Source organism: Ambystoma mexicanum, chromosome 12 (assembly GCF_040938575.1).
Source record: "Ambystoma mexicanum isolate Mex_15411 chromosome 12, UKY_AmexF1_1, whole genome shotgun sequence".
Lineage (NCBI taxonomy): Eukaryota > Metazoa > Chordata > Amphibia > Caudata > Ambystomatidae > Ambystoma > Ambystoma mexicanum.
Genome location: NC_090936.1, coordinates 1,088,729,060 through 1,088,754,105, shown reverse-complemented (window position 1 = coordinate 1,088,754,105; position 25,046 = coordinate 1,088,729,060). Strand labels below are relative to the sequence as shown.

The 25,046-nt window shown below is 48.7% G+C and overlaps 1 long non-coding RNA gene across 1 annotated transcript in view; it reads left to right on the top strand.

The window, feature by feature from the left end:
* The first annotated feature begins 541 nt into the window (after positions 1 to 541).
* LOC138514261 (uncharacterized) overlaps positions 542 to 25,046 on the top strand; it is a 160,469-nt gene continuing 135,964 nt past the window's right edge. Inside the window, exons 1-3 of the long non-coding RNA XR_011281902.1 lie at positions 542 to 625; positions 729 to 837; positions 1,555 to 1,719. This is a non-coding gene — a long non-coding RNA (uncharacterized lncRNA). The remainder of the gene's footprint in view (positions 626 to 728; positions 838 to 1,554; positions 1,720 to 25,046) is intronic.

Sequence of the window (25,046 nt, the reverse complement as noted above, 5' to 3'; positions counted from 1 at the left end):
GCAACACTGCACGACGGCAGAATCATCTCGATCTGTCACTCCCTAGAGCATCCAGGACCCAACCAGTCACTAATCAAAGCGGTGTCACTCGAGCGCATGCGATCAGCGGCTCGAGTGTTCACAGACACGCCTTTCATTAATCACATGTGTGCACGGAGACACTGGGATTGCATACTCTGTCCGCGATCAGGATAACATTTTATCGCCTGGCAGAAAAGAGTCGCTCAGTTGTAGAACGGCTCACCAGCCAATGAAATGGGTTTACACACCATTGTCCCGCCTGGTTTTCATGTCATGCTGCAGATTTATATGTCCACCACAGCGGGGGGTCGCATGCATTTTCCACCCACAATACTCCACCCGTGTGTGCACAGTACTTCAACTCCTTTTGGGTGCTAAGCCAGCAAATCTATTTTTGCACTCTTGCACTTTAGCAATACCACAGCATGATGCAACTTTGCATATGTTACTCTTTGTACCCACCTACCTACATACATAGGATGCCCACACATTGTGTGTTTCTCCTCCTGCAGCTTCGGATTTAGACCCCAGCACGCTGTTGGACCCTATCTATGTGCATTCTTTTGGCACGAATTAGGAACTAAGTGCACAGCTTCCCATTGAGGTAAGAGGATCACCATTTCTTACGTTATCTCTTGTATGAGAAACATATCTCAATGCGTCTCAATATCCTGATAGTCTTCCCACCCTTGTCTTTGTCTCCGAAGGCAGCATGGTGCATTACGCTTTCACCAAGTAACCGGTGCCACCTTTCTCCTACATTTGCAACAGGAGATCAGCTCACAAGCCCTGCAACGCAGAAAAGATTTGCATACGGTAAGCTTAGTGATGTTGTATTCCAACAACATCGCACTTTTTTCAATGATGGCATTAATAGCTGCATGTTACTGAGTAATTATAACCCGAGATCACACACTTTCTAAAGCACACACACCTCTTATTATTTCTTGAAAGAGACCGCAGTACACTCTTCTCTACCACCAGTATTACCATCCTGATGAAGGACAACCACATTCAAGGTCTATCAAAAAGCTTTATTCTTTTGGCCGAAACACAACAGTGTTGACGTTTGTTCCACCCTCTCAGTGTCCATTATTAACATTGTAATTTGTTCACTGTCACTTTGTTTTGTGTAGTTGCATGTTATTTATATATTGAATCCCGTTGATCAAAAAAGGAGAAACATGTTCTATGTTCACTGATATACAGTCTATTTGACTGGACTGTACTCATGTGTATTATGTACAAAATTATAAATCGACAAGTGTCCTTGGATGCTGCTCTTTTAGTATGACAAAGTATATTAAAAACTTTCTGGCCAAAAATGTGAATTTATAACTACAAATTTGAAATAAAATTCCACAACACCAAGAAAGGACCTTAGCTCATCCCTATTCGTTGGAGACCCGACTTTTAATATTGTATCCACCATTTCTGGCCGGGTCTCTGCACCTTTATTAGTAAACATGTGTCCCAAAAACTTGACTTCTTGCACTTTAAATTGACGCTTCTCTCTTTTTATTGTCAAACCAGCCTTCTCCAGTCTACTCAACACATTCACGACCTTAGCATCATGTTCCAGTTCGTCTCTTTGCCCCCACCAAGATGCCATCCTGGAACATTGGACACCCTCTAAGCCTTCCAACAAACCTTCCATGATTTTCTGAAACACGGAATCAGCTGAACCTCAACCAAAAGGTAATCTCCTTCACTGAAAAGCCCCCATGGGAGTGATGAATGCTGTAAGAGCTTTTGGAGATTCATGGAGGTCAACTTGGTGGTATGCAGAAGATAAATCTAGAGAGGAATACCATTCAGCTTCCTCCATTGGTAGAGAGCATTTCACTCACTTTAGGTAAAGGGTGTCTGGTTCAGCAGAATATTCTTATTTAAATCCCGCAGGTCTACACATAGTCACACAACGTCCTGGCGGCAGGATCAGATTATCAGTGTTAACCACATACTGCTCTCAATGGGTTCAATTACCCCTTGTTCACAAAGATTCTTCAACTCCATTTTAACTTTTTCACTCACATTCAATGGAAGGTACCTCACCTTATGCACACTGGGATTTGCATTACCCAATTACTGAATGTTATGCACATAACCTCTTAGCCTGCCAATTCCACTGTGAACCACCTTAATAAACCCACCCATGACATCGCTGAATTTTTCGGAAACATTCCTACTTACGTAGCATACTTTCGACTCCTTACCAGGATGCAACTCTAGCCCCAGTTTACCCTGGTGTTTTCAACCTAGCAAGAAATCCCCTTTGATAGCCACATACACCTTACCATGAATGCGATTATCTCCATGTGCAATATCACACCACACCACACAAAACCTTCCAAATCAATTTTCCCCTCCTCCATACACTTTAGGTTTTAGGTCTGTGTTGTGTAAAGTGTTTCTTCTCACCCCAAAACTCTTTGTAGTTTGCTTCTGAAATTATGGTATAAGGCAACCCTGAGTCGGCTAGGGCTCTGATAAGGTTTCCTGCCATAACAATGTCCACTTCCGGAGTTACATATTCCCCTTCATCATCATCATCACCCACCTCTCCCACAATATGGACCACCTTGTTAGCCCAATCATGTCCGTCATCCTTAACAGACTTTGCACACATTTCTCCCACTGTCAAACTGGGATCGATATTGACTTTACAAAATCTTGCAAAATGACCTACAATACTACACTTCCTACATCTCCCTCTCATAGCTGAAGACACTTTTGGATTTAGACCATGTTTCTCAAATCCAAATCAGGGAAATGTCTTTTGCACCCTCCGTGTTGCGAATTATTGTCATTCCTTCCCCAGGTCTGCGATTCTTCTTTAATGCATATACTGTTGACCCTTCCCCACCACCTCCAGTTCTCCCTCCCCACTTTTCACCACCTGAAATATTTATTTTCCATTCTTAGTATTCACTTTAAGACATTTGTTTGTTAACTTTACAGCTTCAGCAACTCACAATGCTTCCAGCGAGGGTAATTTTAGCTTGCCACAGTCTTTCCTGTATTTTGGAGTTGGACGTATGCATCATTAATTGGTCCCTTAAATATTCCTCCTTCGTTCCAGTGAATTCACAATAAGATAATAACCCCCTTAAATCGTACACAAAACTGTCCACTGTCTCCCCCACACCTTGTTTTCTTGAGAAGAGTTTATATCTTTCAAAAACGACATTAACTTGCTTACCATATTGTGCCTCTAATTTTCTCATTGCTTTGCCATATAAACCTAATCCATCCCCACCACCCCCCTCTTGTTCATCCTGATCTTCAATATCTGGTAGTATTTTGATAACTCTCACAGCTTTGGCACCCACACAGCACATAGGAGTAGAGCATGTTCTCATCTGAAAATCTCTCAAACCAAGATGCAACAAAGTAAAAATAAATCTTTCCAATCTTCCCAAGGAATTGGAGGTTCCCCTCCGGTTGCCAAAAATGTCAGGGTGCCACTGTCAGCATATTGTCCACATTTACAAAAGAAAAGAATAGACATGAAAGATACGAGTGCCATTTCGCATCCCCTGCACAGAGAACATTAAATCAGAGGATATGACAGAGACCCAGAGTGCAATAAACCCTGCCACATGAACCCTAAAGACTGTCACCATTGGATTGCATAGCAGTGTAGATCGGTAAATAATTTTAATATATTTAACTGTCGTCTTGGGCTGCCTCCATTTACCGTTAAGGTTTTATGCAATTTCATCCTCAAAAATCGTTAAGTTGTAATTTACTTGTGGCTTTTTTTTCTTCCATTAATGATGAGTTTCCCCTTATGGACATGCGCCTCCTTTATCCACCACATCCTCCATACCCTCAGTAAAAACCTATTTTATCACCCATTGTACAGGCTTCTTCGCTCAGCACTTCATTTTTTCAGAAATACAAATAAAAAAGATTGTGTGCATGTTCCTTAAGAGCCACTAGGGGGCTCACTAACACAAGGTTCTCTCTACCGGCATCTCGGTATTCAGAAAGATGCTGTTGCAGCCAGATCACCGATTTCAATCTTGGCGTAGCTTTCGCTCCTAATCATTAAGTACAGCTAAATTCCACAATAGCATGAAACTGCCAAATTGCGTTATGCAGCGCTGTATAAAAGCTAATTGTTGATAATGCTACAAGATGACTAAAAGGTATATAGTGATTGCCACAACAGCCAAACCATCGACACCCATACCCTTGAAAAAAAAGCATTGAATGCATTTTAATGGGGGGGTTCCCCCTGCCCCCGAACTCCTCTAACATTTAAAAACAATGTTTTGCTACTAAACCTTTTACCATTGAAAAAAATGCATTCAATGGGGTTTTTTTCGATGCATTTTTTTCAAGGGCATGGTTGTCGATGGTCTGGCTGTCGAGGCAATAACTGGATACCACTAAAAAGAATTGAAATTAGCGACTATATTAGTTAGTGTCATGGACAGAACACATGGATGAAGCTTTTTTTTTTTTTAGGTGCACATTTTCCATATGAGATGGAACAGTCAATGGTCGATTGTCAACATGTGCGCGACTCCAGCATAATTCTCAATGTAGCAAGCACCGTCTAGCCTGCTGATGCCCATCCACCAAAAGTGGTGCCCTGAATCTGGAAAAAGAAAGCCAACATGCCGACTAAACTGGGGTCATCCACCAATTAAAGGGCAAACTGTATTCAGCTCTCAGGACATCAACAAAGAACATGCATGAAAACAAGTGCAGAAGTCCCCAAAAAATTTAAAAAGAAAAAAACACGAATGAGGAGGGTTGGCTTGATGAGATGCTGTCCATGGTCAGACCCAAGGAGAAAATGCTTGATTGATCTGGGAAGAAAAAAAAGGTATAGGGAGAAATGGGTTACTTTAACTACGCAGAGAGATTACTATACAAGTCTGTCTGATGTGGAGTGTTTTCTTGTCTTCTTCTGCGGTATGTCCCATTGATTTAGTCATGTGTTATCTTGGTGTGACCTTGACTGAACCACTTTATCTGCATAGCTATCATGATACGTGGTTCTTATTCTGCTTCAATGGTGACCAGTGCTATGAGAAAGTTGAATTGAAACAAGATTAGAAGCGGCAGGCTTGTTTCTGAGAATTTGTGAATACAGCTCATTATGCAGCCGTTTTCTGCAATGGTCTCCAGTACATTGTTCCCACCGATATGTTTTTTTTAAAACTAAATAAGCGAGAATAAAGTTAGTCACTATGGCGAGTATCCAACTTCTAGCCCATAGTCCCTTTCCTCCATACTTGTGAGACATTCCGTCCTTTCGGTTTGGGACCGGAGCACTTTTGTCAAAAAGCATCAGACAATTCTACATTTTTTCTCCTCCATTTTTACACGGGGCCAGAGCCCGTGGCCGTAACAACGCCCTCTGAACTCTGCCCCGCGCATCGCCCTTCAGTCCTTTTCTATCACCAGGTCTGAGACCATTTAAGTAATAGAGGATACTTTTTAGAGGGCACGGCGGGCGTATGGAGGAAAGGAGACTATGGACTACAGTGAGTAACATTGCTATACTACTACATCCCGTCCCCTTTCCTTCATACTGGTGGGAGATTCCCAAGCACAACCAGAGGTAGTAAGGGTGGATGGAAAATCCCTTCACTGAAACAAGTTTTTGAGGACAGCCTGGCAAAATTGGGAATCAACCCTGGAGCTCAGATCTAAGCAGTAATGCTTGCAGAAAGCTGATGGGGAGGCCCCACATAGCCGCCTTGGCAATGGACTACCAAGGAACATACTTTTGGAAGGCAACAGCAGCCACTTTGCCACAGATTAGATCAGCATGGATGCCCTTGAAGGCCTTGAATCTTATTGCCCTCTGAAATTCATGAGGAACTCCAACGGGAACTGGATGCTTTGAAAGCTGGTTTCCCTTTAGGGTCACCAAACGTAACAAAGAGTTTTGAGGAGCTTCTGAGTTCCCCCGTTCTATCGAGGTAAAAATGAAGGGTTCGCCGGACGTCCAAATTGGGAAGAAGACTGGTAAGAAGATAGACTGATTCAAATGAAAGTCAGTAACCACAGAAGGAAGGAAGAGTGCGAAGCAGAACTTTAGCCTTGTGGAAAGTGAGAAACTGATGTTCCACAGAAAGAGCTTGGAGTTTGCGTACTCGCCTTGCGGACGTAATGGCAATCAGAAAAGCAACTTTCCAAGAAAGGTACTTAACATCAGTAGTGGCCATGGGTTCAAACGGCTTATGGCATAAAGCAGTGAGGACTACATTTAAATCCCATTTGGGATGAGGAGTGCGTACTGGCGGTAAAAGATGGAGGAGTCCTGCAAAATGACTTTTGATGACTGGATTAGTCAATGAGAAGGAACAACTGTCCGTGGACAGGTAGGCCGCAATGGCAGATAAGTAGGTTCTGCAAGACAGAACATGAATGCCAGAAGCTGCGAGGTGAGACACAAAGGATAGAACGTTGTCAACCATAGCGTGCCTGGGGTCAAGCTGCTTAGCTAAGCACCAGTGGCAAAAACTGAGCCATTTGCTCCTATATTGAGCCCTCATGGAAGGTTTTCTGGCCGCTTGGATAATGCGCATATTGTCCTTGGACAGATTAAACTGCGCTAAAGATCTGAACTCGGGCACCAGGCCACCAAGCTGAATGATTGTGTGGAGGGGTGTCACAGCTGGTGATTGCTCTGGTGAAGAAGGTCGGGAATCAGCAGCAATCTGATCGGAGGAAGAAGCGACAGATACTGAAGTTCCGAAAACCAGAATCTGGCTGGCCACCAAGGAGCTATGAATAGGGAGACTGCAATTTGAGGCACTCCTGAACTTGCAGAGTGACCGATGAATCGGAGGCAATGGAGGAAAAGCCTAAGCCTTCATGTTGTGCCACGGAATCTCACGGGCGTCTCACAGGGAGGACACTCCAAGGCCGTCCCCTGGATGCATAAAGAGGAAGTTTCCGCTTTGTAGAAGTTGCAAAGAGGTCCACTTCTGGAGTGCCCCATTGGGGAAAAATGTTGGAGGATATCGCTGTTCATTTACCACTCATAACTGGCTGCCGACTGACAGCTGAGTGAGTCTGCAGTCACATTGATGTGACCCGGGATGTGTACAGCCTGTAGCCAGACCTTGTGCTGGATGGCCCAGTCTCAAATTTGTATGGCTAAATCCACAAGGAGCGGTGACCTGGTGCCACCCTACTCGATGATGTAACACATCGCCACAGAATTGTCTGTGCGAATACGGACTACCTTGATGGTGATAGACGGTTGAAAAGCTTTGAGCGCCAGGAACACAGCCAGGTGTTCCAGATAATTGATTTGGAACTGTCTGTCCTGAAGCATCCACAGGTCAAAAACTTTGAGGTGACAAAGCATCGCTCCCCACCCCAGAGGGGAGGAACCCGTGGTCAACGTAACTTGTGGGCAGGGCTCCTGGAAGGAGGCCCCCACTGAAAGGTTGTTGGTCGAAGATCACCATTGTGGATCCGCCATCATACAGGATGGAACTGGGATTATCTTGGAATCCGGGTCCGATGCCTGAGACCAGCAGCTCCAAAGAGCTAGCTGAGTACAACTCATCTTCAGACGTGCAAGAGTTAGAGCTAGCACGCAAGAGGCCATGAGACCCAGAAGTCTTTGGAACCACCAGGCCGTCTTGTGCGAGGACTGGAGGAAGACCTGACATGTGGTTGATAGGTCCGCAATCCTGTCCGTCGTTAGGACCACCTTGGTACTGACTGTATTCCAACGGAAACCCAGGAAAATCAGGTCATGAGAGACCGTCATGGACTATTCCCGCCAGTTCACCGACAGCCAAAGATGGAACAGGAATTGAAGGAGGGACTGAAGATTGATCAAGGCCGTCTGTGGGCAAGGACTGCACAGGAGCCAATCGTCGAAATATGGATAAACATGAACCCCCTGCAGTCTGAGGAAAGCTGCGATGACTGACATCTTCATAAAGACACGCAGCGCCGAGCTGAGACCAAAAGGGAGCACACGGAACTGGAAGTCTTCCTCTCCCAGGGAGAACAGCAGATATTTCCGATGCGGGCTCCTAATCTGAATGTTCATGTATGCATCCTGGAGGTCTACTATGCTGAGCCAATTGTCCTTCCGAAGAGAGAACTTTATTTGGCAAGGCATGATCATCTTGAATTTCTCTCGGGGAAGAGATAGATTAACTGGGAAAGATCGAGAATAGTGCGCAGGCCAGCCTGGTTGGGTTTGGGCACTGAACAGACAAGAGTAGTAGCCCCCTATCAGGCTCCACAGCTCTGCGGTCTAGAAGTTGCTGTACCTCGGCCCTGAGGGAGGGCGACAGGGTCTGCTGGAAGGGAGGGTTGAAAGATGGGGTAGGGGAGAGGTGCAAGCGGAAGCCCGCCCGAGCGATAGACAAAACCCATCGGTCTTCGGTGCTGGTCTGCCACGCCTCCAGATGAGACGAAATTCGTCCTCCCACCGGAGTCTCGTGCGACCGACAAAAGATATCATTTGAATGATTTTTCGGCAGGGTGTCCACCTCTGTCCCTGGACAGGAGGCTGATGGGTGAGAGAAAAACCAGCCACCTTGCTGTTGGTGCTTACGGCAGGGCCCGCCAACCGGAGCCTCAGATCGGCACGCACGCAATCCTGAAACCTCCTGAACCCAGAGAACGACCGAGTTTGGGACCCTGACCTCTGTGCATAAGGGGCTTCAGCTGGAGTTTTCGCCAGGACCGATAAAGACTTGGCGGTTTGCGTACTCGCCTTAGTCTTTGTGAGTTCCTCATCTGTGGAGTAATGGAACAACTATGTACCATCAAAAGGAAGGTCCAGCACCTTGTCCTGCACTTCCTTTGACAACTGTGTTGCATGGAGCCACGCTTGGTGGGAAACGTCAACCCCGACCATAATGCCTCAAGCTGAGGTATCTACGTGGTGAGCCGCAGTCTCCAGTAGATCCTGTGCCAACACTCTGGCATCCAACAAACTGACTTTGAAGTCTTCTAGCCTATACGCAGGTATACATTCCTGGAAATCAGCTAGCTCCCTCCAAAGCCTGACATTGGCCGTTGCCAGGATGAGCTTGGCGTTAGCTTGACGAAGATGGAGCGCCGAATTGGAAAAAGACTTTCTTGCCAATGGCATAGAGAAGTTTGTCCTCCTTCGAGAGGATTTGGGCCGCTGCAGTGGAGGATGTAGAGGCCGGTTTGGACTGGAGGGTGGCTACTGCCACCACCGTTGATGATGGGAGCGGACAAGCCGACAAGGCTAGATCTTCTAAGGCGTGAAGCTTGCATAGTGCGTCAATCCTCTTGTTGAGATGCTGCCCGGTATGGGGTTTCTCCCAGACCTTGCAGGCCTCAGCCAAGACGTCCTCCTGGAGGAACAGGCCGGTGCACTCCTGCAGAGATAGAGTAAAAGCTCCAGAAAGTACCCCCTCCTGTGGAATCTTAAGCAAAGCCATCGTATCCTGCACCCAGTCATGAAATGCTCTGATAGAACGGGGCTATTCATCACTGTCCAGGTCTGCCTGGCCCACATCTAGTGAAGCAGGAGCAGAAGACTAATCCGCTGCATGTGGCGCCTCAGGTCTTCGAAGTGTTGTCTAGCGGCGCACCCAATGTTTTTTCCATCGGAGATAGCAGAGGCAGAGGAGGAAGTGAAGGAGGAGATCCAGCAGGTGAAAGTGGAGAAGGTGGCACCAGATGCGAAGGATCAGCCGGGGCAGAAGGCAGCACAGGAGGTTCAGGATACATTTCCCTGAAAAGACCCTTAAAGTACGCCCTCACAGGTTCAGAATGCATGAGCGTCTGAAATTTCCCAAAAAAGGCATCCTCAACTGAGGGTCTAGACGCTGGAGTGGGCAGAGGCCGCTCGGGAGGGGGGGCATACCACCATGAACGCAAAGAGGATGGTTACCAGGAAGGTCCTCCACCAGCTGGGTCCACATAGATGAAGATGCAGAAGCAGGAGGGAGCGAGACGGTATGAGGCAGCGGTGCCCGAGCGCGGCAATCCACTGAAGGGAGGAATAGGTTTTTGTTATCCACATGGTGTGGAAAAAACTGCTCAGCCCCAAAAGGAATCCCCCCAGCACCAGCTATAGTGAACCTTTGGTGTATGAGAGGTGGCCACCGTGGACTGTGGAGGTTGAGCCACCATTTTGTCGACATCTGATGTGAACTGCGTCACAGGCGAAGGTGAGGCAACAGTCTCCTTGGGGGAATCAGGGGTCTTATGTGACATTTTAGCCTTGAAACCAGTATCCTCTGCCAAGCCGGTACGGGCAGGTCTAGGGTGTTTACTGGACATCTTAGGAACTGCCCCAGAATTAGCCTCCAATGGAGGAGGCCTGAGGTGCGTGAGTGCCTTCTTTGCCCCCTCGACAGAGATGGTACTATCACGACCCAAGCGTGGGAAGGTTGAGGAATGTACCTCACCAACGGGCCTCTGAAAGAGGATCCCTCAACTCTGCCGGTACTGGATTTAGCCCCAAGAAGGGGAACCTCAGGATGGAACCCGGGACGTATAGCTCCCTCAAGAGAAGCCGCGAGTCGTAACTGTGTGGGTGAACCCCAGTGTCAGTGTGGAAAGCTCCAGAAATGGAGACTTCAGGGTGAACCCTGGTATCCAGAGCCACAGAAGAACTGGGCTGAACTTTAGCCCCAAAATGTGGAACCTCAGAAGAATGTCGGTTTTGGCAGGCCCACTTCAGGAACCCATTGAGGACACTCTGGTGTGCCTATTAGGCCCGTTGCGGGACACATCAGGGATGCCCCTGGTAACAGAGCTACTCGAGACCCTCCCAGTCCTCGAACACCCCAGGAAGGAGTCCCCTGGCCGGGGCACCCTAAAAAGTAAAGAACTTATCAGGAGTTTCTTTTTCACGTCGATGAAGAGCTGAAAAGGCGGTGGAGAAACGCGTTGGAACACTCCCTCTCACCGAAGTAGACGACGCTGGAGTGCCCGGACATTATAAGTTACTCACCGTAGTGACTAACGTACTCTTAGTCCATAGTTCCCTTTCCTCCATACTGTATGGTCATCCCTTCCAAGGGACAGGAGACGGAACCTTTTTCACCAGAAAAAAACCTTCTTCCCCTTTAAATTTAGAGGGGGGCGGGGGCGCGGGCCAGAGTGCATGCGCTGCCCTGACTCCGCCCTCCGGTGCCTCACCTCAGTCCCCATTGACGCGTCGACAATAGATTTAACATTGCCTAATGCCACCAGTATTATTAGGAGGGAGGTTGGTGATATGTATGGCGGAAAGGGAACTATGGACTAAGAGTACATTAGTCACTATGGTGAGTAACTTATGTCCCGTCCCCTTTCCTCCATACTGTATGGGCGATTACAACTGATTGTAGCCCCAGGGCAGAGAGGAGACCCTCCTTAAGCAAATAGGTTCCTGAGAACCGCCTGTCCGAAAGCCGCCTTGGATCTAGAGCCGTCATCCAAGCAGTAATGCTTGCAGAAAGTCGAGTGAGAGGCCCAAGTGGCCACCCTGCTTTTAACTTGCCAAGGGACATGGCGCTGGAATGTGATGGCCGTTGCCTTGGCCCTGACTGCGTGGGCATGCATGTTGGCCGGGTGCGGCTTGTGCTGGCCCTCGTAAGCTTCCTTGATGGCAGAGACCATCCAGCAGGATATGGAAGCCTTAGAGGCCTGATAGCCTGGCCTTGAGCCTGTGAAAGTGACAAACAGAGCGTCCGATTTGCGGAAGCCCTTGGTCCTGTTCAAGTAGAATTTTAGGGCACACCTGACATGAACAGAATGGAGTTCCTATTGATAATAGGAACTCCCGTCCCCATGCACACCTTTAGCTATTGGAATATATCCAAACAATTTTCTGTCAGTTTACTTAACTTGTCCCAACAAGGTTTCAAAAGTTAGTGTCTATGCACCATAATACTTCGTACTATTAATGTACTAATTTCCCAAATCCCAAACAAGAATGAAAGAAATTATAATTTCACAAAACAATTTAGTCAAAAAGAGAAATTTTACTCCAAAGAGATTTTTTCATCAGAAATGCCGGGTGCGTCCGCATGACTACCTTGTCCTTGTGAAAGGTGGTATATGGTTCAGAGACGACCAGCGCCTGGATCTCGCCGACTCTGCGAGCCGAGGTAAGACCGACTAGTAAGGACGTCTTGATGGTTACCAGCCTAATGTCCACGGACGCCATTGTCTCAAATGGTTTGTGCGCCAGGGCGCCCAAGACTATCTTAAGGGCCCACATAGGGTGCGGTCTCTTGACAGGCGAGTAGAGCCTTGCAAGACCAGTCAGATGTTTGACGATAGGATTGGAGGAGGAAAAAATGCCTTCCTACGAGTTCATGAAAGCCCCAACGGCTGCAAGGTATGTGCGGCAGGTGTCCACCTGTAGGCCCGAATGAACGAGATGCGCCGAAAAGGAGAGCACATCATCCAAATTGCAGGCCAAGGGGTCGATTCCCTTGGAGTCTGCCCAGTGGCAGCATCTGGTCCATTTGCTTTTGTACTGGGCCCTGGTGGCTTTGCTCCTGGCGAACCTGTATGATCTCCAGATTGGCCTGTGAGAGGCTAATGTGCTTAAGCGTTACCTGCTCAGGTACCACGCTGTAAGGGCTAGTTTCCGTGGCGCGGGGTGGATGATTATGCCCCCCTGCTGTGCCAGAAGATGTTCTAGGCCCGTCGGAAGGTGTATCAGGGGCACCTCCGAGAGGCTGAGTAGTTCCGAAAACCATGGTCTGGCCAGCAACCATGTAGCTATCAGAATGATGAGTCGGTGAGAGGGGAATAGGCGGAAATGCGAAGGCTTTCATGCCAGTCGACTGGAGGTGAAATGCGTCCCCCAGTGAGCCGGGGCACTGACCCTGCCAGGATGCAAACTGGGGACACTTCTTGTTGTGCCCGGTGGCAAAGAGATCCACTTGGGACGCCACCTTTTGAAGATCTCCTAAATAACGAGGTTGTTTAGCTGCCACTCGTAATTATCCGCTCCCAGCCAGCTGAGCCTGTCCGCCTCCAGCTTGGATTCCCCCGGGAGGTGGACTGCCGAGAGGTAAATGTCGTTTTCCAGGGCCCATTCCCACATGCTAATTGCCAGCCTGCACAGAGGAGGGGATCTGGTGACTCTCTGCTTGTTGACGTAGTACATGCTGGTCGAGTTGTCTGTCTGGATGAGGACAACCTTTCCCTTGAGAAGTGGTAGGGATGCTCTGAGCGTTAGCCAGATGGCATTCAGCTCCAACCAACTAATGTGGTATTCCTGCTCCTGTCGAGTCAAGGTGCTGTCGACCGAGAGATCGTCCAGGGTGGCTCCCCAGCCCTCGAGCGAGCACTCTGTGGTGATGGTGGCCTGCAGAGAGGGCGGCCGAAAGGGCTTGCCGTTCCGTAGGCTGCAGTCCATGGACCACCAAGTTAGGTCCAGTTGGAGAGATGAAGGAACGTTGATCATCTTGGATTGCGTGCCCCGCTCCTGATTCCACAAAGCTGCGAAGTGCAGCTGAATCCTTCTCATCCTTAGTCTCGTGTGCGGCACGGCTAACAGGACCACCACCAGTAGACCCAGGAGATGTTGGTACCACCATGCCGAGGTCCCTTCTCTGCTGAGAAAGTGGGGGGTGGCCCTCTTGATGGCCGAGATTTTGTCTTCCAACGGGAAAACCCTCTGGGAAAACATTTACCAAATGCGTCCCAGGAATGTCAATCTGCGTAGGGTGCAGCTGTGACTTCTTGAGGTTGAGCGAGAAGCCCAGGTCGTGCAGTGTGTTCATAAGGGCATGGGAAGAGTGGCAAACCACTTTGAGATGTAGCCCTTACGAGCCAGTCATCGAGGTATGGGTAGATGTGGAGGCCATGCGCTCGGAGGAGGGCCGCCACAGCGTTCATGAGTCTGGTAAAGACCCTGGGGGCCGAGTTGAGGCCAAATGGAAGGACTTTGTATTGGAAATGGTAGCCCATGATCCTGAACCGTAGCAAAGAACGATGGGGCTGCCAAATCGGGACGTGTAGGTACGCGTCCTTCAGATCCAGGGAGCACATCCAATCTCCCTTGTCCAATGTCTCCGCTATAAAAGCTGGCGTAACCATCTTGAATTTTTGCAGGGGTAAGGAGAGGTTGAGAGTGGAAAGGTCCAGCACAAATCTCAGGCCTGCCTGGTTCTTCTTCTGAATGGTGAAAATCCTGGAGTAGAAGCCTAAACCTCAATGGGAGGCTGGGACTTCCTCCACTGCCTGGCTCTCTACGAGCGACCGGATATCCGCCAAAAGATTTGCTGTCCCAACCTGTGGGGAGGAGAGGCTGGGATAGAAAGGCGGTACTGCGTGGATAATACGGAGAGGATCCATGGTTCCGTGAAATTCTGGCGTCAGAATTGTGCATGGAGAGCAAGCCTGCCCCCCACCGGAGACACGTGGACCCGAAGGGGCGTATCATGCCTTCTTTCCCTCGGAAGTTGACGCTGAGGAGAGGGACTGGAAAAAGCCCTTACCCACCACCCCCTTTTTGTTTTTTGCGCCAGTTCTGAGATGGCGAGTGGTCCGGCTGCCTGGATCTGCATTCATGGAAGCCGCGGAACCCTCCATATGTACAACCCTTTTCCGAGCGCTGCTGAGATTGGGTGTAGGGTTTGGGTGTGGTGTTTGTAAGAATGGATAAAGATTTCGCCGTTTGTGAGCTTTTCTTCTTGTCCATCTCTTCATCCTTAGAGGAGTGGAAGAGGTCCCCCCCTCGAATGGTAGATCTAGAATGCGCTCCTGGACATCCGGGTTGAATTTCGTTGCCCGGAGCCAGGCTGTTCTCATGTCCGTGGCAATGTAGATGGCACGGCCTGAGGAATCGATATGAGCCACTGTGGATTCCGTGAGTTCATGCGCCACAAGCTTTGCTTCCACTAGCCCCGCCTTAAAGCGCGATTGGCATTGGGTGGGGAGTTCCGGGAAGGAAGTCTGCAATTTCCCTCTATAACAGTTGGTTGGCGGCAGCCAGCATGGCATCTGCGTTGACCTGACACAGGTGCAAAGAGGCGCTGGAGTAGGTATTCTTGCCTTACGCCTCCAAGATCTTCTCCTCCTTGCCTAGCAGCGCTGCAGAGGAGGCGGCTGAGGCCGACTGAGGCTTGGAGTATAGTAATACCGGAGCGATCACCGAGAAGTGTGGCTGAGCATGGGTCGAGAGTAAGAGTATCCCCCTGCCAGTGGCCTGGGGTACGGTGGACTACTTGAGAAGGGCCTGCTATCGGAGAACTAAATCCAATGTCCAAAACCTGATTGAACTTAGAAATCTTATCGAACTGTCCGGACGTTTCCCGTGGATACTATTTGATTTACACACATGCACATTTTATATCCTTTTTTTATATGTGCAGTCCGCTGGTAACTCATAACTTCCAAACTATAATGCTGCAGGTGCCAAAACCTCTGGTTAAGCGATCCTGGGTCGTGATGAAGAATTGCACCTCACTCTCTGGTGAGCAGGTCCGGAACCACCGGCATCTTGACTGGAGGCGACGCTGACAGGTTTAGACGGTCCGGATACTGTAAGTGACTTCAATTCAGCAATCCAACTAAGTCAATGCTTAGGATGGGATGCCCAATGGAAGCCCTTATTTATATATTTTCATGTCAAAGTTCGTTCAATCTGGATGATGAACCCTTATATAACGCCCCTCTCTTTGAATCCCCCTGACCTCACTGAGCTAAGAAGTAGGTTTGTTTTGCAAATTAAAAGATTTATTTGAAGAATTAAACAATATATATATATATCACACCTTTATGAACAAAATAATATCTGAATAGCACACTTATGAATATGGACGGTAATCAACAATGGGTAATATTGCAAAATTGACACTCTCTTTAATCACAGGAGTATGAATATGAAGGATACTGTAGCAGAGAATACCTTATATGATTCAAGGAAATGCAATGATGGGAAAGAATGCAACACAGAAATAACTTGATATGATTTCAATCAAAAGATAATGTGATCACTTTTTCCCCTGTGACTACTCACTCCCCCCCCTATGCAATATGAAGAGATGGAAATGAGGCCACACAGGTTACAATCAAGAATGCAGTTCAATTCCAGTTCCCCCCAGCAAGCTTAGAGAGACAGGAATGATTTTAAAACACAGGTCAAAACGCTTTGGAATGTGATTGCAATGGATGGAAAAATATAAATTGAATTCAATAAAGAGATTCAGGATGAGTGATAGTTACTTTAGATTGGTCCAGGTCAACACCAGCAATGATTCATGAATGATTATCAGACTGAAAGGAAATTCAGCAGTGGAAAGCAAGAAGCAGCTCCTTTTACAAGTGGTGAAATGGAGCTAAATTGCAATTTGCAGCAATTTTTCCGTGTGCGTAAATCGTGATTACGGAAAAACTATAATGAATTGGAATTTCGTTTTGGGTTTGGTGGAAAGCTTAGGATCTTAGCCTTAAAATGACAGTTATTTTCAGAAATAAAGTCAAGATTTCAGAATGACAGATGGCGCTTTACGGATTTGGAATCAACAGGATGAACACAGGATTCTATAATGCAGTTCTGGATAGGTTGACATGAATGGAAGAGGATTACTTTACACTAAGATTGGTTCAGGTACAGTTCTAGACTAGATACTCACTCCTAGTTTTGGAATGGAATGGAAATGGGCCTCGTCACCGATCTGGTCAGGTTTGGACTTCACTAGCCACCGGACGGTCTCGGGCACTAATTCTGCTCACAGCACGGCCTCTGGTCTGGGTCTGACGGTTCTGGATACAGCACTGCTCTCTCTGGTTCTGGATCTGGGTACTAGCACAGGGTTCTTAGCTAGAACAGCAAAACAGCTCAGCCAGGCTGTTGGATTTTGAGATGCCCCTTGGAAGTTTAGGGGTTAGTATCAGGTTGCAAAAGGTCTGAGGCCTGCTGTGAAGGATTCAGCTTGTGAATTAGGCCTTTGCTTCAAAGTTCTGGATTCTGGAGCTTGGTTCTAGAGTCTGGTCTCTGGATCTATCTGGATTCTGAGGTCTTCCGGCAGAGTGCTTCGCAAGGAATCGATTGAAGTGGAAAAGTGAGTGCGTCCTCTCTGTCCTAAGCAGTCTCTTTATGTGTTTTCAAAGTGAGTGTGGAGGCTGATTCTACATGCCCAACCCCCTAAGGATTTGATAGGTTAGAGAATTTCCTGTCACCTGACTGGAGAAGGGAGTAGTGTGCTATCCTGTGTCATCACGTGTCATGTTTATGGCTTAGGGAAAGAACACTCTCCTTTGCTTTTACTTAGAAAATACATTTTTCCCAAAAACATATTTCCCAGATACACAGGTTGTTCATAATACATACACACATCACAAATTATTTAAGCTACATCTCTGTTCAAGTCCCAGGTTCCTACGATCTTTGGTTCAGAAATGACAACTTATTCGCAATTTTGGTGGGTTTCCCAATATTGGTTCTGCACCAAATTTTACACAGACATACACACCCTCTCTGAGCATATTACTGTACGTTTTTACGTTTCTAGCATAAACACTGTATCTACAATATTAATAAATCCCGGGGTTTGGTCTCAGAACATCACCGGCGTCGAGCTCAGTCCTTAGAGGAAAGGGAACTATGGACTAGGAGTAAGGTAGTCACTACAGTGAGTAACTTTATTATACTCTTACGTCCCGTCCCCTTTCCTCCATACTTATGGGAGATTCCCAAGCACTCCTCACAGGAATTACGGGTGGATGGAAACTCCTTACTGAACAAGATTTTTAAGCACAGCTTGGCTGAACTGAGCATCAGCTCTGAAGCTCAGGTCTAGACAGTAATGCCTACAAAAAGCCGATGGGGAGGCCCACGTAGCCGCTTTCACGATGGTCTCCCAGGGAACATACTTTGGGAAGGCAACGGCAGCCGCCTTGCCCCGCACAAGATGAGCAGGAGTCCCTTTTGGAGGTTGAAGACCTTGAACAGTGTAAGCCTCCGCAATACAGACAGCAATCCATCTGGAGATGGTTGCATTCGAAGGTGGCTTACCTTGCGGATTACCGAAGGTCACCAAAAGCTGAGAAGACATCCTAAGCACAGATTTTCTGTCCAGATAGAACTTAAGAGCTCTTCTAACATCCAGGCAATGCAAAACCCTTTCAGCCTCTGAGGCTGGGTTTGGGAAGAAGACAGGCAAGGAGATTGACTGATCCAGATGAAAATCAGAGACCACTTTTGGAAGGAAGGAAGGAAGGAAGGAAGGAAGGAAGGAAAGGAAGGGAAGGAAGGGAAGGAAGGGAGGAAGGGAGGAAGGAAGGAAGGAAGGAAGGAAGGAATCGTCCTCAGGACAACCTTATCCTTATGAAAAACCAGGAAGGGATGCTCCACCGACAATGCCTGGAGCTCACTCACACGGCTTGCCGAAGTCACAGCCACCAAGAAGGACATTTTCCACGAAAGGTACTTACGGTCAACTGTAGCCATGTGCTCAAAAGGCTTATGGCACAAGGCCGTAAGGACAACGCTCAAATCCCAAGTTGGATGCGGTTTGCGAAGAGGAGGGTAAAGGTGCATGAGGCCCGCAAAGTGTCTTTTAATGACTGGATTTGACAGTGAAAAAAGAGCACTGATCTGTGGACAGATAAGCGGCAATGGCCGACAGATAAGTCCTGCAGGACAAGACATGAATGCCAGACTGCCAGATGCGAGAAAGGACAGAACCACGTCAATCGTAGCCTCCCTGGGGTCCAGCTGCCTAGGTAAACACCAGTGGCAGAACCGCAGCCATTTACTTCTATACGGAAATCTTGTTGAATGTTTCCTGGCCGCCTGAATAATGCGCATGTTATCTGCAGACAAATTGAGGCGCTCTAAGGATCCGAACCCAGGCACCAGGCCACCAAGTTGAACGATTGTGGGGAGGGGTGCCACAACTGCCGATCGCTCTGGTGAAGCAGATTGGGAACCAACGGAAGCCTGATCGGCACACACACCGATAGATGCTGAAGCTCCGAAAACCAAAACCTGGCCGGCCACCACTGTGCTATGAACAGAAGAGAACAATTCACTGTGCCCCATATTTTGCAAAGCGACCGATGAATCAGAGGTGGAAAAGCATAGGCCCTCATGTTGTGCCAGGGAACCTCGAGAGCATCCCCCAGAGAGGAGGCTTCCAGCCCGTTACTGGACGCATGCAGGGGAAGTTTCTAGTTTGTCGACGTCGCGAAGAGGTCCATATCCGGAGTGCCCCAACAACGGAAAATCTGTAAGAGGACCTCTGTGTTAATTTCCCACTCGTAGCTGACCATTGTTCCTATGCTGAGGGCATCTGCAGTAACATCGAGCTGGCCCAGGATGTGTACTGCCACCAGCCAAATACCATGCTGAACAGCCCATTCACAAATCTGAATGGCAAGATCCACAAGAGGAGGGTACTTGGTAACCCCCTGCTTGTTGATATAAAACAGGGACACCACATTGTCCGTGCGGACACAGACCACTTTGTTGACAATGACAGGCTTGAACGCTTTCAGCACCAAGAATATCACCAGGAGCTCCAGGTGATTTATATGAAGCTGTCTGTCCTGGGTCGACCAGAGATCGGACACCTGAAGAAGATCCAATGTCGCACCCCAACCCAGCAGGGAGGAATCTGCCATGACCGTTAAAAGCAGGCAGGGTCTTGAAAAGCAGTGCCCACCGACAGTTTGCTGAGAAGACCACCACAGGGGGTCTGACCTCATGAAGGATGGAACCAAAATCATTTGTGAGTCTGGATCCACTGCTTGGCGCCAAGAGCTCTGAAGAGCCATCTGCGTCCTCCTCATCCTGAGACAAGCAAGAGGAAGGTCCAGCACACACAAGGCCATGAGGCCATGAGGCCCAGAAGCCTCTGGAACCACCAGGCCGACATGCTCTCCGACCGCATGAACACCTCAAACGTGGCCAAAAGATCTGCCATTCTGTCCCCGGTCAGGTATACTCTGCAGTCAATCGTGTTCCAACGAAAACCCAGGAAAATCAAGTCCTGAGAGCCGTCACGGAGGATTTCCGCCAGTTCACCGACAGCCGAGGTGGAACAGGAGCTGGAGGAGAGACTGAAAGTTGTTCAAGGCGGACAGCGGACTAAGGACTGCGCAGCAGCCAATTGTCCAAATATGGATACACATGGATACCCTGTAGCCGAAGATAAGCTGCGATGACCAACATCTTCGTAAAGACACGGGGTGCCGAGCTGAGGCCAAACGGGAGCACACGAAACTGGAAATGCTCCTCCCCCATGGAAAACCGTAGGTATTTCCGATGCGGACTCCAAATAAGGATATGCATATAAGCATCCTGAAGATCCACCACGCTGAGCCAGTCGCCCTTCTGCAAAGAGGACTTTATCGGACAGGGCGTGATCATCTTGAATTTCTCTTGGGGGAAGAGAGATTGAACTGGGAAAGGTCTAGGATGGTGCACAGGCCAGCCTGGTTGGATTTGGGCACTTTAAACAGACGGGAGTAGAAGCCCTCACCTCGCTCCCCTAGGGGAACGGTTTCCACCGCCCTGAGATCCACAAGCTTCTGGACCTTGGCTCTGAGGGAGGGTGTCCCCGACTACTGGAAGGAAGGAATGGAGGGTGGGGTAGGGGGAAGGGGCAAGCGGAAGCCCGCCCGGCAATCTAACAAGACCCACGGTCCTCGGTGATGGTCCGCCACACCTCCTAGGGAGACGCAATGCTCCCGCCCACCGGGGTCTTGTGCGAGCGCAGAAAACCCTCATTTTGCTGGTTTCTCAGTGGCAGGACCACCAGATCCTAAGGAGGACGAGGAGAGAGAGAAAAACCGGCCCCGTTGCTGACACCGACGGGAGTTTCCGGTTGCTGTTTCGACTTTGAGTCTTCCGATCCAGAAACCTTCGAAAACCAGAGGAAGGCCGAGGCTGCGAAGACATCCTCTGCGCCCTGAAAGGCGGTTTCACCAAAACTGACAGGGACTTGGCAGTCTGAGTGCTGTCCTAAGTCTTGGTCAGTTCAACATCTGTCGACTAATGAAAAAGCTCTTTGCCGTCAAAAGGCAGGTCCAGAACTTTATCCTGCACCTCTTTGGAAAACTTTGTGGCATGAAGCCAGGCCTGATGAGAGGACCCTGGCATCTGACAAAACCACTTTAAAATCGTCTAGTTTATCCATGGGGATAAATTCCTCAAACTCTGACAGACCTTTCCACATTTTCATATTCGCCCCTGCTAACACAAGTTCTGCGTTCGCTTGACGCAACTGCAGGGCTGAATTAGCAAAGATCTTCCTCCCCAAAGAGTCAAGAAGCTTGTCCTCTTTGGCCAGAACCTGGGCTGCCGTGGTAGATGACGCTGAAGCCAGTCTGGATTGTAACGTGACCGCAGCTACCACCGTGGAAGAAGGGGGCGGACAAGACGCTAAGACTACCTCTTCCGAAGAATGAAGCCTATAATGAGCATAATTTTTTTTGTTAACAAACAGTCCAGAGTGTGATTCCTCCCAAACCTTACAGACCTCGGCCAAAACGTCCTTCTGGAAGAACAAGCCGGTGCGCTCCAGAGGAGACATGGTGAACGCCACAGAAAGCACCCCTTTATGAGGAGCGGGTGCCTCGGGTACTGGAACATCCAGAAGACACATGTCCACCAACCGGTCATGGAAGGCTTTAACAGAGCGGGGCTGGTCCCCGCTGTCCTGATCCCCCTGTGTGTCATCCGACACATCCGGGTCTAGCTGCGTCGCATCTGGTCCTGCAGAATATTTGTCCACTGGAGACCAGGGAGGAAGAACTGGAGGCAGGCCGGCCGGTAAAGGCAGAGCTGCCGGAACCAACGGCGCAGGAGCCATTGGAGGGCAGATTTCCCTAAACAAACCTCAGAAATACACCTTCATGGGGTCGGAGTGCATAAGCCTTTGAAATTTTCCGAAAAAGGCATCCTCTGCCGACGGTTTAGGTGTGGCAAGAGGGGCCCTCTCGAGTGGAGCAGCTCCAGGGGCGTAAGGGAGAGGGCTGCCAAGAAGATCCCTCTCCACTATAATCAACGTAGATCAAGGGCGCAGATGTCGCAGGGAGCGAGATGGTGAGTGAGAAAGGCATCTGAGCGTTCCAATCACTGGACGGAAAGGATGCGCGCAAGGAAAACTATGTTCACCTGAAAAACCACTCCCAACAACAAAAGCCGATGGCGTAGGTGTAAGGGAGGAAGCCAAAATGGCTGCCGTAGTCTTGGCGGGAACGGCCGCCATTTTGTCAGCTCCTGAGGAGAACTGCGACACATGTGGGAGCGAGGCAGGGGTCGCCATTTTAGCCTTGACACAAGGAACCTCGGCAGAGCCGGTACTGTGTGGCCTAGGATGTTTCTGAGACATGCTATCATCCACATTAGCCTCCAACGGACGGACCTCGGCCACGCCAGTAACAGAGGAATTACGGTCAGAGACCTCACTCTGTGCCCCCTTGATAGAACTGGTGTCACCGCCCGAGCTGGAACAATGAGGAAAACACCTCACCGACAAGACCTTTACAGGCCTCTCGGAACTGTCGGTCACCTTAGCCTCAAACAGAGAAACTTTGGACCAGAGTCCGGTAACAGCTCTCTCACGAGGGGCCTCGAACCTTAGTTCGGTACAGAAAGCATCAACAGAAGCCTCAGGACGTACCCCAGTGTCTGTATAGGAAGCTCCAGACAAGGAGACCTCGAAGCAAGCTCCGGTACCCACCGCCTCAGTATAACTGGGCCCACAAACAGCCCCCACAGGAGGGGCCTCGGATTGTAATTCGGTGTCGATAGGCCCCTTACGGAGACCCTCAGAGAAAACTCTGGTACACTTATTAGGCCTAGAAGGCACCTCAGGGGAAACCCCGGTAACAGAGCTCTTGAAGCTCCTCCCGAACCAGGAAGGAGTCCCCCGGCCGGGGCGCCCTAAAAAAATAAAAACTTACCGGGCGTCTCTTCTTTTCGTCCATGAGGCTCTGAAAATGCGGAGGAGGAGCGCACCCAATCACCTCCTCCCACTGCTCCAGACGACGCTGAAGAGCCCGGACCAAAAGGGATTCACAGTAGAAGCACGAGTCGCACCAGTGGTCGGACCCAAACAAACACTCTAAACAAAGAGGATGGAAATCCGCCCTAGCGAAGCTACGCTCACATGAACAACAATTTGGAAAATCTAAACAGAAAGGCATAGACGGACTACAACGCGACCGTTAAGCCGGAGCAGGAGAGAAGGACAATGGAAGGAAAACATCTATCAAATATGCAAGTGCGTCCAGTCCCGATCGTTTGGAGAAAAGGACTGATGGGCGATGCACTGGGCAGAGCTAAGGAGGGCAGGGTTACGGCCGCATGCAGTACCCCGCGTAAAAAGTGGAAGGACACATTTTAGAAAAATGATGCTTTTTACAAAGTGCTCCGGTCTCGTCTCACAGGACGGAGGAATGTCCCATAAGTATGGAGGAAAGGGGACGGGACGTAGGAGTATATGACATACATTATATACCGTAATCGTATTTCAAATGCTTGCGCTCTGCTCAGATTCACATGCTTTGCATAGGCCAACATCTAGTGGTAGGTGCAGAGTATTGCATGACTTGTTTTCGAAGTTCGAAAAGGGACATCGACTGGGCGGTTTTGTAATACAATCTCTAGTGCGACATGTACTGTACCCATGGTGTTTCACGTGTCGGGGTCCGTCAGATTGCTTTGTTTCTGACATGAGGGAGCATGAAGTGTATGCGCGAGTACAGAAAGTAAAGAAAGGTACAAGTTGTCTATGCTAACTTCAACTACAGGGAGGAAGGGTGGGCGCATGTGAACCTAAGCAGATACAAGCATCAGAAATACGTTTAGGGTACGTAATGTATCTCTTCTGAGGCGTGTGGATCCGCTTATAATCACATGCTTTGCATAGACTAGCCAGCAGTACCTGAAGAAGTTGTTGGGTTGTTTGAAGGCGCAGCAGCAAAAACAGGTCTTAACACCGCTTGCCGCACCTGGGAGTCTCCTCTTGAGTGTGTATCCAAACAGTAGGGCTGTGTGAAGGTGTGAAATGTACTCCAAGTAGCTGCTTAAGGTACTTTTGCAATGAAAGCTAGAGTAGAGACATTTTTGGCAGGTATGAGAACCACATTGGTGCGATCAGTATCAGTTTGACTTGCTACTGATTCATCTTGTGAATTATTGTGTTGAGAAGAGGTGTTGGGGGAGGAAAGCGTACACAAATCTCCCTGATCAATACATCCACAGTGCTTTCCCATAGACCCTGTCTGGGGATACCTGGATGCCCAGACTACGGCATTGTGCATTCTCTTGTGTTGCAAAGATATCTAGGTCGGTTTGATCCCAGTTTGCAAAGATGTTGTCTAGGATGTCTGAGTGCAGCTGCCATTCGTGTTGTGACAGGAGGCATGCTGTGTTTTGAGCGCCCAAAAATAGATGTTCTGGGCTAGATTGCACAGACTTGGGGAGTGTGTCCAACCCAGTTTGTTGATGTAGTACATTGCTGTTGTGCTGTCTGTGAGGACTAAGGCTGTTTTGTTTGCTAACTTGGTGTTGAAACACTTGCAAAGAATTGAACACCACTAATAATTTCAGAAGGTTGATATGCTTGTTTGACATTGCTTACGTCCACACCCTGTGCGTGGTGTGATGGAGAAAATGTGCTTGCCACCCTGATAGTGATGCGTCTTTTAGTGGGTTCTAATGCAGGGGTGGTGAATGATTTTCCCTTTAAGAAGTTCTCCTTTAACCACCACTGCAGAGAGTGAACAAGCGATTGCGAAACAACCACTAGATCGTTCCATAGATCATTGTTTCGGTAGGCACTCTTCCATTGGATGCATGCGCAGGAGCGTGTGAGATACCAGGTTAATGCATGAAGCCATAATTACGAGAAGGCGCATTGCCTTCGTACGGTTATCAGTCGACCAGCTATGGTATCTTAAATAATCTCTCTCCGCGGCAGGGGCCTCCCTCTGGAACAGCCTTCCTGCCTCCCTGAAACTTGAGGAGAACCATCTCCGGTTCCGGAAGCACCTCAAAACCTTCCTCTTTGCTTCTACTTTCTCTCCCTCTCCCCTGCTAAATTCTTGACTGAAACTGCACTGAATCAGCAACTGGG